Below are 7,817 nucleotides of genomic sequence, written 5' to 3'. Positions count from 1 at the left end.
CAAAAGAGTACAAAATGTAAAGCCAGCTTACCATTATAGCCATTTCCAGTGAAGACTCCATCACGCTCTCCGGGCTCCTTGTTTCGATCGTCCGCAGGTCTCTTTTAGTGGCGCCGTAGTAGTGGTCGACGGTGTAGGTCGTCGTCTCGTACACCGTCCCTCGAAAGACGTCAGGAATTTTCTCCAGGGCTTGGGGGTCCACCGGAATGCGCACCTCGAGGGCTGCGGTTGCCAAAATCCCGGGCTCCGCCCCCATATCCCGAACAAAGGCCGGAGCTCGTGGAGGGGGCGGGGGTATCTTCTCCACTGCGGCAGGAGGTGGAGGTACCTTGGCCTGGGCAGCTTGGGTCTGGTCTTTCCCCTTTGCAGGGGACTTGGTTGGGGTCCCAGCGACTTTCTTCGCCACCCGGAGCTTCTTCATTTTGGGCCCAGAGGCTCCAGTAGAAGAGTTCCCTCCGGTGAACATAGCTCGCAGGTCTTTGTTCCCGGGCTGAGACATTTCCTCTGGCAAAACAAAGACAACATTAGTATACAAGTAAGCATTTATGCAAGAACAAAAATAAGGGGGAAAAAGTGAAATTCAAGTATATATATTGAAAGGGATCCTACCCCTCGAGCTAGAAGAGGAATCTATGGTCACAACCATCGGCCCCGGAGCTCCTGCGGGGGAATCTAAGACAATGACCTCGCGAGCTGGAACAGGTCCTGGGTCCGAATCTGGCTCGGGGCTAGACTCTACTACATACTGCCTAAGACCCGGAGCTACAGTACCCTTCCAAAGGGAGGACCACGACCGGAGATTAGTCCCATACTCCTCAAAGAGGGCCGACCTAAAGGCTAAGGTGTTGTCTACGACTACAGTACCCCTAGGGCGGCTACTCTCGTAAACCAGCACGAGCTGGTCGACACACTAGAGTAGGGTTATGTCGAGGTATGGGTCGTTTGGATGGCGTTGGACGGGCTGATTGGGATTAAACCTAGCTAACCGAGGATTGGTGATGGCCCTATCTAAGCCCCTGAACATGTAAGGATTACCTTGCCCAAAGGGACCTGCGGCTGCTCCGGACCGGATCCTCTCCTCGTCTGTTCTTTGGGCGACCTCCAGCGTCTGCTTCCTCCTTATGAGAGGCACCTCGTCCTCCTCATCCTCATCCTCACCTCCCCCCGCGACCTCCTCCTCGGGGATGGGCCTCATCTCGCGAGCTGAGGGAAGCCCCGGGGGTCTCCTCAGGGCCAAAGTCTGGCCTGGAGAAATCAGTTTGCACGCCAACATCGTCTCGTCTATCACGAGCTGGCGATAGTCCTTTTCACTGGGGGGCAGGCTCGCCAGTGTTTCGTACTGACTCCCGAGGATCATAGACTTATCTGTTCTCGCAAAAATGGCTGTAGAATTGTTCTAAGTCAGAAACTGATAAGGGGGAGCTAATCAATACTTAACTTACGAGCTAAGAGAAAAAGGTACTTACGAGGACGGTTGAAGTAATGAAGTTCGCAGTTGCGAAACCCCTTGGACATAAAGAACTGGTCTTTGAAGTCATTGGGGTGGCTGGGCAGCTCGATGACCGCAGCCGTGTTTGGGAAGCGGGTCAGGTAGTAGAACCCGTCGCCTTGCCCCCGCTGCTCCGGTCTGGCCTTGAGGCAGAAAAAATATAAGATGTCCGCCGGAGTGGGGACGTCCCATTCCTGTTTCAGGAACAGATATCTCAACCCCGCCAACAAATGGTAAGAGTTGGGGGGGGGGGAGCTGGAAAGGAGCCAACTTCACGTAGTTGAGGAAGTCGGCAAAGTATTGGTCCAGCGGGAGGAAGGCCCCAGCCTTGAAGTGCTCATCACTCCAAGCTGCGTATTCCTCGTTTAGCGGGGTGCAGCTCCGCTCACCTTGAAGGGGAGGTCGAGCGATCAAGGCGCCCCTCCCCATCTCGATGTTGTGGGAGAGGAATATTTTATTCACTCTCCCCTGGTCGGTGATTTTCGAGACGATCCTCTTGGCCTCGAAAAAAGCATCGGGCGCCACCTCGAGCTCCTGCTCCACGACCGGCCCAAAGACGGGGATTGGGGAGTCTGTCATCACCTCCTTTCCTTTGGATTGTTGGGAGGACAAGATGCCTGCGTTCTTCTTACGAGCATTCTTCTTGGGTCCCATCTGGTCGCCTAGCGAACAAAAGAAGTAATTTTAGAAAAGGCGACCTAAGCATAAGAAATGATATGAAGAGGTGTTTCCTTTGCACGGGCTGAGGTAAGCTCAGCCCGTGGAGAGTGAGACCACGCGGTTCTATGAACACGCGCCTGTGCTCCCAACAGATCCCCGATTACTCGGAATTCGTGTGTCAGGAGGGTCAGGATAAAAGTTTGCCTTGGAAGGAAAGTTTCAGTACGCAAGAAGTGCAAAACCGCCTATGAAGCGTGTCCCCTAAGCTACCCGGTTTTGCACCCAAAATGCTGGATATTTTAAACAAGCATACCAAAAAAAAATCCTACCCAGAAAATTTCCCCAGAAAACGCACCCTATGAACCATGCTCCTAAATGGTTCTCTTCTACAATCGATGCCCTAAAATAAAAACCTACACCCTTCATACCCACAAAAAACCAGCAGAATATTGCATGCAGCTACAGTAACTATTTACTTAGGCTACAGTAAAAAGAAAATTTAAAACATGCACAGTCAGAGAACTTACGAAGTGTTTTGCTGTGAGGGGGATGAAGGGGTCGTCTGGGTTGGGCCCTCGGCGGAGTAACTGGTACCAAAACCTCAAAGGAGCCCTTGCACCTAATCTTCTGGAATGCTGGGAACGGTAACCGGGAGAAAAAGAGGGTTTTTTTGAGGATGAGAAGAGAGAAGAAGATGGGAAATTTAGAAAATTTTCAAATAAACGGGTGGCCCATGCGTAAGGTGGCCACCCCTTTTATATACGTGAAAGGCCGTGTGAGGAGGGCCGTTGGATTGCCCTGATGTGGGATCCGAGGCTCTCCACTCGAAAGATGAAACGACGGCCGAGTATAGGCTAGGCCAATTAATGCAGTTCTCGGAAGATGTACCGTCACCAACCACGATACTCCATGTATTCGACGCCTGCGTAATAGGTGGAATATGGAGAGTCCATGGAGAAGCCTAAAAGCCTCCACTGTGGCCCCAGATGATGTCGTGTGTCACGAGCAGAGGCTTGGGGGGCAAATGTACGCCCTAATTTTCCACGAGCTATTAGCGAGCTGAGATATGGCATAATTATATCATCCATGTGGACGCCACGTGGCCGGAGCTGCTGTTGTAAGGTCCTACCTCTTTAGCTCGAGGTAACCAAATGTTGACCAAGATTATTAAAGGGCCGAGACAGGGATATGAAGACCGCAAGCCAAGAAGGCATCCAGCTCGAGGTACGAGCTGGAGTGGGAAGCCGTGACTCCTTATAAAGTCAACCACGCAATGTAAATGTGCATATATCATACATCACATGTATAATATATCCCTGAATTCTCGGACACGCATCATGAACGTGCGTATTCAGGCACCCACGACTGGGTTGGGCCGTGCGACCCATTATCCCCCTTACCTATTGATTAGACCACACTTCATTTGTCAGGTTTTAGGAATTAATCATGAATGTCACAGAAGTGACATGATGGGTAAGAAGGTCACGGGATAACCCACCTTACCAACTCCTAGGTGCCCTCTCCTATAAATATGGAGACCTTGGGAGTTGCAAGGGGTTGGATTCTATTGTGTAACGAAATACCCTGTAAGAGAATACCAGAAGCATAGCAATAATATTGGCTGGTGGAGTAGAAGGATTTTAACCTTTAAACCACCTAAAAACATAGTTGTGTCATCAGTACATTTTAAGATCATTCATATGTTTCGGTTCATTATTAAGCACTAATCTTTTTCTCATATTTTCTTAATTATCTGTTGACGAAGAACCACGTCAACACATACAATAGCGCCTCCAAACAAACGTGGACGCCATAAAGGATTGAACACGCGGGAAAAAAGGGAACAGTTGGGGCGTCCTCTCCCTCTCGAGTGGGATGTGCGGGGGAGAACATATAAAGAGATCGGAGATTACAACTCAAATTTCTCAAGAGAGCTCGAATTACTTATTCGACAATACACATATCCGGACTGTCCTCAATGGTCAAAAGTACCAAATGCCTCGAAACAAATAATACTTGCACATCTGGTGGTAAGTAGTTTATGTATTTTTATGTTAATTCTAATTTTATGTTATATATCATATTTACTAATACATGTTTGTAAATTAGGATGATTTGTTTGATATTGGACGTACTAGATATGGACAAGGGCACATGCCTGGGATCTTGAGAGGCATTGATACATCGAGTGCTAAAAAGTATTCTGACTGGAAGTACGATATTAAAGAGCATTTAACGATTAATGGGCTACAAAATCGTTATGGTGGTTGCACAGATAGGCAGTGGCAAAAAACCATTGAATTTTTCCGACGCCCAGAAATTACGGTATTAATTTCTTGCTAAACTTAACTAACTTAATTAAATATATTACTAACGATAACTTTTTGCAAAAACGTTCTGTGGTCAACAAGGAAAATAGGAAGAAACTGAAAGAGCTTAGCTATGGAGGTTCTCAGTCAATCCCAGCGCTGCGCTATAAAAAAGTTAGTTAATTAATTATTTTTTAGTTTGTTTTTCTTATTTACGTTTAATTATTAATTTTATAAAAATATATGTACGTGACAGCGCAATTTAGAGACTGGGCAACTTGAGCCCATCCCGGATAGCTGGATGGATACTCACCATAAATCAGGCACAAGGTGGGTGATAGAGACAGCAAAAAAAACTTGGGTACGTTAAGTTTTTTTACACATTTTTCAAAATTTTAATTGTTTGTTTACAATACATAATTACATTATACATTGTATCATAGGAGGAATTGCGTGCATATTGTGACACAAAGCAGACACAGACAACTGATACTGAGAGTTCCACACCAGTTTCGAGTGCGCCTGAAGATGAAGACATATCTTTGGTACAAACTGTCTTCGGAAAACGACGGGGCCACCAGAAAGGATATGGACGTATCCTTAACATAAGGGACCGAACTCCATTTACTATTGATCCTCCACAAACTAGAGATGAAGAGATGTCTGAGATGAGAGAGCGTATTCAGCAATTAGAGGAGCACATTCAGACTCATTGTGTCACCCCGGGATCTCAATGTGCCCCACCACCACCTGATGATCCCGATGTTGAAGCACCGAGTCAGTAGGACTTATGTGTGAATTTTATTACTATGGATTATTGCATTTTCATGTTTAGGACAAGTCTTTATTTTGATTTAGTAAATGTACTCTTATGTTTTGATTTATATGTTAAATATAATTGTTTTAATTTGATTCTATTGTTTTATATTTAATTCAAATTAAATAAATAAATAAGTGAATAAACATTACAAATATATAAAAAAAAATTATTGGTTAATTCTATACCGAGGACATTGTTCTCGGTATAGCCCATCAATATGAAAAATTTGGGCTGGGTGTGTCGAGGACATTGGTCACTCTCTACTGACGACATGTCCTCGGTACAACTTATACCGAGAACATATTGTATGTCGTCGGTAGAAGTTTACGTCTACCGACGCGGCTGTACCGAGGACTTAGTGCTGATAACACGTTCTCGGTATAAGCTATACCGAGAACATTCAGGCTTATGCCGACAACATTTTTTCTCGGTATAAGCCTTATTTTTTGTAGTGAGAATCAAAAGGGAGGCTAGGTTTTCATTATATCAAAAAGATAAAAATAAGAGTACAAGAGCAACAAAATATATAGCCAAAATAATGAGAGGCTAAAAGACTAAACTACCCTTACATAATAATAAAATTTATATTATTAACATATTCAAAATAATATATATAATTAATTGATATTAATTTTATCGTAATAATTTTTTCACTTAGTGTACGTAATTTTTTTCTTATCTTAAATCTAAAGATTTTATAACAAAAATCTCTAAATTTCTTATAATTATTCTAAAAGTACAATATTTTTCTTTAAAATTTAAAAAGCATATAGTTCACTATGAAAATTACTCAAAAGAAGAAGAAGAAGAAGAATCTGATGGAGCCAAAAGAGCTACTATTTTAATAGAACATATAAGTGATTTATATATATATATATATATATATTAGATATAAGCAACATGCAATATACACATTTGCTTAGTTTTATTTATAGAATTTATTAATTATTTTTATTAAATTTATATTAATGTCATATAAATTTTAAATAAATATCTTATTTTAATTAAATAATTTATTTATTTTTGTTTAAGTTTATGTTTGTTCTAGTTTTTGCATTTGAGAGTGACAATAAGAAATTATATATTATATTGTTTAATGTAATATTAAATATTATACGTGGATTTTAAATTTAAGTTTCGTGCTAGTTTTTAAAAAGAACAATTTGTTGATAATTGACAATAGATTATATTATATGTTTAATATGATATTATTCTAATAAATAAATTTAAGTTTAATTGAATTTTATTTAAGTTATAAAATATATGATTTTATTATTTTTAAATAATTATTATTGTAAAATATCTCAAAAATATCTTATTTTAATTTGTTTAATTATTTATTATTTTTAAATAATTATCATTGTAAAATATCTCAAAAATATTCTATTTTAATTTTTTTAAATATTTATTTTATTTTATTTAAGTTTAAGTATTTACCAACTACTGTTAATTATAATAATATTCTGTTAAATATAAAAATATTCCGTTAAAGTTAACATTCAAAAAATAAAAAACCGTTCAAACAAAAAATTTCCATTATCTACCCATTTATTATATAAAAGATATATATATATATATTTGGAATACGGTCACCATTCTACTTATCATTATATTAATTTTGAGTTAGAATTGTTCTTAACAAAATGAATTTATTTTAACATTATATATATTTATATATACAATAATAACAATAAAATAAAAAATATAATAACAATAATTTACCGAAACATCAAATTGCTACTTCTTATTGTCAAAATAAAATATAATATCAGTCGCATATCGACAAACAAATGTGACAACTCTTCTATAATTCTTTTATTCATTGATATCTCTTTTTCTTTCCCATACTATTCTCTCGTGGCATAGGGGTCAATTTCCCTCACTAAAATGACTTAGATAGAAGAATATAAATGCTATTAGGGTATACTATAGCAATGGTGGTTGGACTAATAATAGTGCAGAGCTCACATATATTTACCACTTGGTCTGGTTTGGATGGTTGATGTAATTTTGTTATCAAATTAGAGAGAATGTTAAAAATATTAATCCAACAACCTCAATAAGTCTTCTAGTTTGGGATAATTTAATCTCATTAAAAATTTGAGATAATTTTATCTCACTCAATCCCCATCTCTATGTATTTTCTTGTTTAGAAAAAAAAAAAGTTAATATTTTGCATACATCGTATTTTCTTCTAATTTAATGTTGGAAAATAATCAACTCATTAATTCTTATATATTTTTTTATCTTATATTTTTTAATCTAATCCTATCAAATCTTATCATGCTAACGTGACCTTTGAAAATTGGTACGAGACACCAATGGTGCCAACATCTCTCCTTACAAATAATATTATTACTAGTATTGCCTTACATATTATATTTTAATTTAAAATAAAATTGGTGAAATGATTCACACTTAATGTAGTACTAGTCACAACTCTTTTATTAATATTATATATTCTAACTTTCTAAGTAGATGTGGAAGAATTTAATCTTTTCAGAGTAAGTATATATATATGATATGTATTATATAAAAA

Source organism: Humulus lupulus, chromosome 3 (assembly GCF_963169125.1).
Source record: "Humulus lupulus chromosome 3, drHumLupu1.1, whole genome shotgun sequence".
In the NCBI taxonomy this organism is placed as follows: domain Eukaryota; kingdom Viridiplantae; phylum Streptophyta; class Magnoliopsida; order Rosales; family Cannabaceae; genus Humulus; species Humulus lupulus.
This window is presented reverse-complemented; position numbering follows the sequence as displayed.